Below are 10,726 nucleotides of genomic sequence, written 5' to 3'. Positions count from 1 at the left end.
TTTATCAAACCACTTTGGTCTTTCCCAGGGACACCTTCCACTAGCCCAGGTTGCTCCAAGCCCTGTCCAACCTGGCCTTGGACACTCCCAGGGATGGGGCAGCCACAGCTTCTCTGGGCAACCTGTGCCAGGGCCTCAAAGTAAAGCTCCATCATTTCTTTTTAGTATATTTTTTGTCTTTAAAAACTTGTGATTGAGTTGGTAAAAGAGAAGTGGGTCTTGGACATCCTGAGTCATAGGGATGGAGCCCCTCATCACACTGCAGGGATCTCCATGTGTACCTGCTTAGTCTGGCTCAGAATTTCCTCCTCACATCTAATCTAAATCAATGCATTTATTAATGCATTTATTAATCTAAATCAGCCCATTTATTTATCTCACAGCCCATTTGCTCACAGGGTTTCCAGTTCCATCACCATCACTCGGAGGGAGGAAACCCCAAATAAAGCATCCAGGTTTCAATCCTTCACCTTCAACATTGCCCTGAGCTGGGCTCCCTTTTTCCCCTCCCAGGTTGCCAGCCCTGCTCTGGTCCCTGGGATGGGAGGTTTTCCTCTCCTCAGGTTCTCTGATTCAGCACCGGGAAGGTCTCACAGATCCCGCTCCGTGCTGAGTCACAGCCTGTTCCTCCCAGCAGGAGCTGCATCCGAGGCAGGACGTTCCTGCTCCACACACACAGGACTCAGGGAACACGAATGAGTCACTGCTGGGATTTTTTTTTTACACCCCACATCAATAGATGCTCGTGGCAAAAGCTCTGTTGCAAATACCAGTTGGCTCTGTGATATCATTTCTTTACCCTGTCACTGAGCTTCAGCAGCGCTGCAACAATTCCACAGTAAGGAGAAAAATTAAGAAGAAAAAAATTACCTTCACTTTACCCCTATGAAATCTTACTTTGCATGTCCACCAAGATCAAATCAAGCTCTGAAAGCTCATTTTTTTCATGAAAAACAGCGCAGTAATAACACTATTGACATTGGCTCAGAAGTCAGATCTTCCTCAGGAACAGGGAAAGCTGCTGCTTTTTCTATCATCAGAAAGGTGGGGAAGTCAGGAGAGATAAGACAAGGCACGTTTGGCACTGCCTGGGCTTGCCACAGATCAATATTTTTCAGGCAAAATGTTTTTCTCCGTTGAAAAATGGGTTGGTTTTGCGAACACAACGCATGAGAACAGACTTTTGGAACTTCTTTGTTTTGCATTAATGAACTTAAAATGATGGTTGTTAAAAAGAAACCCCTGTTTTTCAAATGTCTCCTTGTGTGAAAGCTTTATGTGTTGAACTAGAAGCATGAACTATTCAAAGGGTTTCGTTTTCAACTTGCAAATCACAAATACTTGAAAAAAATTCAGGATTTTTCCCTCTTTGATGAGCTACACCTTTTTCATCTCCTTTCAAAAGGCACAAAAGCAAGATAAAATTCAGGGAAATGAACAGAGAAAGTAATTAAATGATGGGGTCAACGAGAGCCAAAAACAGCCGTGGATGAGGGTCCTGCTGATGCACAAATGTGAGTGTTTGTGTCCAGCTGGGATGAGGATTGTTGGTCTAGCAAATGTCACCCTTAAACTGAGGTTTAAAGTTTGCAGAGTTGTAAAAAGACCTGAAAATGCATCTTTTGAGTGGAAAGGTTTAGTCAGCTTCAGAAACAGCGCTCGTTTCTAACGATGGAAAATTGCTAATCTTCCCAAGTTTGTCACCAAACCAGTGCTAAAATCTGAATGGAAAAAGTTTTGCAGTCATTTCTGTGAAACGTCCCGGAATTCTGAAAAGGAGAAAAAATATGAGCGTTGCTTCTGTTTGGTTTTTTCTTGCATGGGCTGGTAGTTTGTGCCTTGGAATCAGGATCTGGACTCCACCGACCCCTCTCAGGAAAATCCTCCAGGTACCAAGAAAATGTTGTTGATGGGGAAAGAGCTTTGAGAGGATACCCCGGGTGACCTCGGAGCCACGTCCCTCAGCTTGGGAGATTACCATTTCCCCTACGTCAAATTAGCAATTAAAAGCACTAATTACTGCGGTTTCCAACACATCTCAATGAACACGGTAAGTGCATTTTACACTAATCCGATTAACAGATTTCCCCCCCCTTTTTTATCTCAAGAAAATGCCTTGCGAGCCATTGTTTTGCTGGTTAAAGATTCTCTGCCGGTACTTTGGGACCAAACACCAACCAGATCATTTCCATTTAACCGATTTCTAGGAAAAAAAAAAACAAAACCCAACCAAAACCTGCATGCTGCCTCCAGAACAGCCTTCGATAATCACACATCACACAGGCAGAGTGGAAAAGAGCAGGGCAGGGACCCCACAGCGCAACTAATGCAGACCCAGAGTAAATACCGGTGTGGAAGGCAATTCATTAGCTAATCTTATCTAAAGAGCACATCTAAATGTGTCAGGTGACACAAAGCCAGGCCAGCTCCAACTGGCTCTTCTGGGAGATGCCTGTTTGAGCCACGGAAAGAATGAGGAGGCCCAGGCTGTGTGTGACACATCCCCCAGCCCTGCCTGGGGCACCACGACCAGCAGTTTGGAGGTGACAGAATCTCACTGAGATGTGTTACAGATCCTACAATGCTTTCTGCTCCGTGGTGCAAAATATCTCACACGGCGGCTCTTTGGAGGAAGAAATAATATGAAATATTTATTATTAAATATATGAATGCATGTGTATATATAGAGAGAGAGAGTGAGAGAATCAGAGAGTGTCCTGAGTTGAAAGGCACCCACAAAGGTCATCAAGTCCAACCCCTGGCCCTGCACAAGACACCCCTAATTATCACATTATGTCCTTGAGAGTGTTGTTCAAACCCTCCTGGAGCTCTGGCAGCCTTGGGGCTGTGCCCACTGCCCTGGGGAGCCTGTTCTGGGGGAAGAACCTTTTCCTGAGATCCACAGGTGCTGCTCCACACCTGGGCACCACCTCCTAAAGCTGGGCATGGTCAGGCTCTGGTGTGAGGCACAGCACAATTGTTGGACTAGAGAGGCAGAAAATGAGCTGCAAATGCTCTCAGGGAGTTCCATGGAATACAGGGCAATTACACCTTCCCTCGGGACTATTCCTCTTTTATCAAAAGTGTCACCTTTCAGAATTGGCTTAAAGTAAAAAAGCTAAACCAAATCAACATTTTCCTGTTGAAGTTCTCTCAAACTTCCTGGACGATTCTCTCTAATTTCACCTTTTGCAACCACCTCCCTACAGCGCCCAAAGCCTGACGGTTTCTTGGAAACACTGTTTCTCACTTTTAGGTACCTACTGTATCCTTAACACACACACACACACAAAAAAAAAAGCCCTTCCACGTTCCCGAGTTCATAGACAGAACAGCTGTGCATCTTTATTGCACATATGCTGCATTCTGGTTTGGCTTGTTCGCCAGCAGACAGGAAAGTTTTATTTTTAGGCAGATGTGAAAGCCCTAATTTGTTGCAGAGGGGAATAGGGAGCCTAATAATAGCACACAACACAGCCAATGCCAAATTAATTAATGCAGAGCAAAACAGGTTACAGCTCACGAGCCAAAGCTACTATTTTCCACGTCCCCAGCCTTCCCTCTCTCCAAAGTAGTGTAGTAGAACCAGAGCTGGGAGAAGTGTCCTTCTTCCCTGTCATACCTACTCATTGCTGGAGGCTTTTTTTTGAGGGGCTGTGCAGTGAGGTTTGTCTTGAGTTCACAAGAACTCAACCTGTCTGTCAGTTGTTATTCCTTCCGTGACCAACCAACATCCCTCAATCCCGCCCTGGTCGGACACATCCCTTGCTCACAGACGGGGAAGGGGAAGGGAGGAGGGAACCTCAGAGCTTTGGAGAAGGTTTTGAGGCACAGCAAACCCTCTGCTGTGCCCAGGTGCATCCACCTGGTGGGTTCCAGCTCCAGCCCCCAGGGCAGAGGGGCCGGAGGGAGGCTGGGAATAGCCGAGCTCTGCTCTGGGGGGAGCACAGCGTTTGCTGGCAGCTCTTTCCAAGTAGGAGCAGGAGCCTATTTTAAGCTCTTGCCTTTCCTCACGCATTCACTGTTGCCATGGCTGCAAAACCAATGCACATGGAAAGAGAGGTTCTCACTCTCTTGACTCAGCACAGAGGCATGTTGGTGAATCTCGATGGTTCTGAACTCCTGGGAGTGAGGGCTGCTGGGGCCGAGCCTTCCCTGGCTGCTGCTGCAGTGGCCTGACTGCTGGCTTGGTGAATCCCTGGAGACCTGCAGCAGCTGCCACACTAACCCTTTGTTTCCCACTGCTACACCTTCCAAACTGCTCATGGTGTCTTGTCATTAATTCAGCTTCTCCTCCTGTGCCACCCCTTGAAAGATAAAATCCGACAGGAGAAAACGAGGTTGACGCTCCTGCTGTCCAGTCTGAGTGGCCAGGGAGGGGATACCCACGTCAGGTACATGTTATATCCCAACCTTTAAGTGGTATCAAATTCCCAGGGTCACAGGCAGCAGCCTGGGGAACATTTAAAGGTGAGTTCCAACGCCCTGGCAGTGAGCTTGGATTCCAGCCTGGCAGCAGGACCCACATTGACACTTGCACTGATTTTGCTCACGTTTGCAAACTTCCAGCCAGCTCTGATTCAGATGGAATTGCTAATGTTTTGAAGCTGTTGTTTGCCAGGGTGTTTCCAGAAGAAACCATCAATACACTTGAAAGGAGCCCACTGCATGTTTGGAAAACATTTGGGCAGGATACTTTAATGTTTAAATATTTACATTTTGCTGCCCATTCCTAACCTTAAACAAAGAAGAAAAACAACCCAGAACAACTCTTGTTAAGGGCAGTCAGGTCTTCAGTGACTATGGAGTTGCAGAACTCCTTTGCCTTTCAAGTTTATTGAAGATTTAGAGTAAGGAAGGTGCAAACATAGTGATATGTTAAGGGGGGAATGGCTTTAAGCCGAAAGGGGGTAAATTTCTATGAGATATCAGGAAGAAATTCTTCCCTGTGAGGGTGGTCAGGCCTTGGCCCATGTTGCCAGAGAAGCTGTTGCTGCTCCATCCCTGGGAGATGAAGACAGAATGAAAAATACCAAGGGCTAACTCGGGATTTGCCTTCTGGAAACGACGCTAACACCAAAATAATGAGAGGGTAGAAGGGGGTTGAGCAAAGAATAAACCTTTAGGATGAGGGGGAAACAAGGTTTCCTACATTTTGTCATTTTTCTGCTCTAACTTGCAAACCTTACACTCTTTATTTGATTACCCAAGAATAGATGAGTTAATAATCTGCAAACCTGGGACTGACTCACTGGCACAAGACAGATGGGAGACAGGCAGGTTTTATTCGGGAACCAAACCAGATTCCGAAATAACCCCAGGAGCACATTGTATTTATCAAGTGACACTTTATTCCCTGCTCACAGGCACCTTCACTCAGCCACATTGGCTCTTCATTAACTGCTGGAATATTATAAGTGTTGATGCAGAAGCAATAAAGATTAATTCTGCCAAAAAAGGCAGAATCTATCCTGCCTTTTGAATCCCATCTATTCAAAGTTTGGTGGGAAGGGTATCCAGGAATCAGCCATGGAGATCCAGACTGGGTTGCAGAGATTTACACTGTTGGGTTTTTTTTTTTTCACATTTAGCTTTTTCTTTGCCACTGGCTGTGACAGTGAGGGAGAGTCTAGAGGAGCTAAATATATATATATATATATATATATGTGTGTGTGTGTGTGTGTGTACACGCAGGTACAAAGAGTTGGTGGTGACCCAGAAGAGCACTCAGGGCTTAATCTGAATATAAAATTCAGATTCCTCTATCTCAGCAGCTCTTCTTCCAAAAGATGAATTACCTGCCTCTCTGAACCCTCAGTTAATTTATAAACATGCTCATATTTCATTATTTTGTGACTTAGCAGCGTGGAGGGGTTGCTGTTCATCAATACCCACTTCTGTTCGTGCCAAGAGTTTGCAAGACTTTAACACCATTAAAATCCAGCACCACAGCTCAGTTTAAAGCTGTCAAGTGTCAGGATATAAATATTACCCCCCAGCTATTACTGTTTATAAAGTGATCCAGCTCTTTAAAAAGTCAAGTTACACCACACACTCCTGTGGCTTCCTGCAACCGTTAATTCCAAAGGCTGCTTAAACATGTAGGATATTTTCCCTTTGACATGCTTTAAATGTATTTGTCATTAATCTTGACCCTTTGACTGTTCCCTGAGGGACAATGAAGTGATCAGACAGCTGTGCCCCTCATAACTTTTAATACTTTAATTAAATCCCCTTTGGACCTTTTTGCCCTCCTCTGTTCTTTCTTTAGTTCAGCCACCAAGAAAAACGAGCACAGTTTTAACATCTAAACACTGGAAACTATGAACATATAACAATGCAGAAATAATTTCTTATTTTTCAATTTACTTAATTATTTTTAAATTTAATTTCTGGAATGAATGAATGAGAGTTCTATTTTCTCCTCGCGAGCTCTTTTTGAAGTCCCAGTGGTTTGGCCCCGTGTGGATAACCATAAACAGAACTGTACAGCTTTGGACAGATCCTCCTAAGAGAGAGTTCAAGTTCTGCTCTTCCATAGTTTAACAAGACAATAGTCTTTATAAAACTTTTACCCACAGAAATAGTTGATCTGTTCTGAGAATGATCAACCTCATTTAAAGGTAACAGGCTTGGCTCCCAGATAAAACAATCCCTATCACTCCACTCCCCTTGTCCTCACGTTCTGCATCCAGGTCTTGGTGTTTGGGATTTATGGGCATGTATAGGAATTGCCCAAAATGTCAGTGAATTGGCAAATTGTAAATATCACTGACATTAAAAAAAAAAAAACCAAGAAATTGTTTTCCACTGCCTCAAACTTTCCATTAAAACACTGTCAAAAGTGAGTATCACTTTTGATTCCCTAACTTTTCTTGGAAGGATTGAAGAAGTCAACCAGGATTAAATCATTGCCAAATGACTTTGCAGTATTTATTTTGCACAGGGCAGGTTGGGACACATTGCTACAATTCTGGGGTTTGCACCTTTCCCACCCTCCACTTCCACTGAGGATTATGGAACACTCCTAATCTCAATTAAATAATTTTGTGCCCTATTTGTAAGGGCACAGGTAAATCTCAGCTGAGCAAAAGATGATTTTGGCTGTTTCTGCTAAAAACTACCCCAAACAACATCAGCTTGAGGCAGTCTGGTCTTTTTTTGCAGCTGAAAAACTGTTTCCTTGGAGAATATTACAGGAACCTTGGTGAGGAGAGGTGGCAATTTGGTTTTACACGTTTTTAAGCTCATCAGAACTCAGAAATCAAAGAGAAGCTCAGCCACGGGCTCAGGGGGAACCAGGTTCAACAAAACCCCTGCAAAGCCTAATTGGACTGAGGACATTCTGTGATTCCAATCATCAAACAGCTCCACAGGCAAAATATATTGATCATTCCAGGTGGGGGGAGTTCAACAGATCGTTTGTGGATGATGGGAAAGACATGTCAGAAGTTGGGAAAGGAAACCAGTGAGTGCATCTGGGATTGAGTGTGTATGGGATTGAGTTTGTGGCACACCTTCCACCCATAGAGAAACCAAGGCTGTTCCCCAGTATCCAGAAGAAGCAGGAGAACCTCCAAACACACGGGCTCTGGGACTGTCCTGTTCTTTGGACTGACACTCCCCCAGTTTTCCCAGTCTGCAAACCTCTTTCCTGAAAGGGAAATGGTTTTATGGGCTCTCCTGCCCCACACAGGACCCCAGAGGTTCTCATGGTCATCACCTGTGAGTTCTGGGACCATGTGAGCCCCAACTTCCCTGGAACACTTACACAAAGGAATTTAAAGTGAATAAGCCTCCCAAAGCAGCATCCAAGATATTCTAACACAGGAAAGCTTTTGTGTCAGCCTGGGAGCTTGGACACCTCTGAAAACAGAGTCATTAAAGGTTCAAAAAGACCTTCAACCTTTGCCTGAATAACCCTGTGCCCACTAAACCATACCACAAAGTGCCACATCTGCTCATTTTTGTGCACTTCCAGCAGTGGTGATTCCAAGTTTTGGGCCTGTTATTGCCCAGGAATCCTCAACCCTTCAGCCCAGGCAGGTAAATGTCATATTTTTAAACCTGGACATCTCGAGTCCAGCTGAGCCCTGCAGGTCAATCATCCAGCAATGTCATCCCTCCTGCTCCCCAGAAAGCCAGGCATGGTTTGGACTCGTTCAACATAAATTAAACCTGCCAGTGAAGGTGCCTCTGGGGATAATTCCAGTGGAGGGTCAGGACAGCTAATGAAGAGTGTCCAAAAACTGAATTCCTTTTACCTCTGTGGTATGAGGGGCCTTGCCCTGAACAGGGAATATCCCAGAGCAGCTGAGGGAGGACCTTTAGGCTCCACCACAGAAATGTTTCTATGAAGCAGCAGTGGATGGAGCAGATTTAAACTGACACAGAGGGAGGAAAAGGGCATCCGAGATAAAAGTGGCTTATAAAATAACTTGGAATGTCAGCACATGATTATGTTGTTTTCCCCTCAGTCATTAGACAGACTGCTGGGTTGCAAAACACTCTGAAGCTTGAGAAACTGCTAATGGGCAACAGCTTTTGGAATGTCATAAATGCTAAGTTTTACTGGCCTGGAAAGACGACGTATTGTACAGTCAGAAGTCAGATGGGGAAATATTTGGACACTTGCAGCTTGTAATAAAGCGAGAGAAAGTGGATTAGTAGGTTTTGTAACTCATTAAAAAGGAAGAGCTGCCAAAAAAAAAAAAAAAGGTGATTTGTGGGAAATCTTCACCCACCACCCACAGCTCCCTGGGCTCTTTCCAGCCCTTTCTCAAAGTGATTTGCACCTGGACAAAAAGGACACCATTAAACCCCTACAACCCATCAAGAACAGCCTGAACCCACAGGACTGTTTGCAGATGAGAGGACAGCACTGACCCTGGAGGACACTGAGTCCCTGGGGCTTTGCTTTCTGGTTTGGAGGTGTGAGAGAAGCCCCTTGTCTTTCCAGGCAGCTCCAAAACCCAGCTGTGTGCACAGGGCTGAGCCCAAACCCACATGACCAGAGGCCTACGTGGCTTTTGGCTGAGGCAGGGAGCAGGATGAGCTTGTATCTGCCTCCAATAAATCTTCTTGACTTGCCCCAAGACTAATCCCAACGGAACGAGAAAGCCTTTTACTTTAATAAAGCAGAGGGCGATTCCAAAGGTAAATTAGGAAGAGATACATTAGGAAAAATAAAAATTCCTTTCCAAGGTATTGGAAGACACTGAAAGGCTTCACAATCCCCCCTTGGCATGCTCCCTGCTCAGCACCAGCTCTCTGCTCTTTGTTCTGAGAGCACTTCACACTCCTCAGGAGAGGGACGTGCAGTAACGAGGCTTTTACTGGCTACCACAGATCAAAGCTGACCTGGGAGATAAACACATTTATTTAATGATTACATTTCCCTGTGCCAAACGAAAAAAACACATAAAAGTGCAAGATTCAACGGCTTTGTGTATATATATTTTTTTATTTTTTTTTTTGCTTGAGCTGCACAATGGAAATTGTTTGTACTCTCTGCCAGAACAGTAACGCTCCACAACGTTGGGTTTGGCAGGGACAGAGCAGAGCCCAGATCACTCTCCAGTGATTGCTGGGAGAGGAGCACCAACTGTTGTTTTTACACTCCCAAGATGTGCCATGTCCAGCACAGAGTGACCCTGGACAATTTTAGCCAACCTCTTGTGATACCCAGAAGGAATTTCTTCATGGAAGGGGCTGCCCAGGGGGGTTTGGAGTCCCCATCCCCGGAGGTGTCCAAGCAATGGCTGGATGTGGAACTTGGAGCTCTGGGCTGGTTGACAGGGTGGGGATTGGCCACAGGTTGGACTCAGCCTTGGAGATCTTTTACTACCTTAATGATTCTGGGATTCCTCATTAACACTGAAAATTCCCAGGTGGCACCAGAACTGGGTCCTTCCCTGCAGGAAGCTTAAGGAGCAGGTCCTGTACAGGGTGGAGCAGTTCTGGAGAGGAGGAGCAGCCCCCAGTCCAGGCTGACGGAAGGATTATCATAAACTTCAGTGAACATTAGGTCATGGCTCAGATACAGCTTGATCACAACCTCTTAATTAATTCTTACCACCATGTTATTGAATACCAGCATCATTAAGTAAAGACCCTTGTTACAGCTCTGTCATTAAGCAGATCTGAAACACTTTAGAAGTCAATTAGAATTGTCAGTGTTCGTTTTTCCAATAATATGAGCAGTTAAATAATCAATCTGGACTGACAGTTTTCTCTATTGGATCTGCAAAGGCATAATTTTCTAATTTTATGATGTTTGACTCCTTTATTCTGACACTGTGACAGTTTACATATTTATTTGCTTAGTCATTTGCCTTTGTGATTCCCACAATTGTAGGCATTAATCTTCACTCTTTTTATTTTTATACATTTATTTATACAAACTTCACTTGTTGCAGCCTACTTAGCACAACTCTTCATTAGTATAATGCTTGTTTTTCCATGTGTGAAACCAATCAAAATTATAATGGGACAAACACTTGTCAGAGGCTGAACACTCAGTCTCTCTAAATGCATTTGTCAAAGTGGCAAGAACATTTTTCTGCAAGCAAAACTGGCACCTGGGAATTACAGCACAAAAACCTCCCTCTCTCCCTATGGAAAATTAAGTAACTTTTTATATGCTGGAAGTGCACAGTTGCAAGCTAAATATTGTGGTGGGTTTTATTTTACCAACAGGCAGCTTAACTCCATAACTGAGTGAGCC

The sequence above is a fragment of the Manacus candei genome, unplaced genomic scaffold, assembly GCF_025592945.1.
Source record: "Manacus candei isolate 608988 ecotype Guabito, Panama unplaced genomic scaffold, ASM2559294v1 h1tg000047l, whole genome shotgun sequence".
NCBI lineage: Eukaryota > Metazoa > Chordata > Aves > Passeriformes > Pipridae > Manacus > Manacus candei.
Note: the sequence above shows the minus strand (reverse complement) of the source record.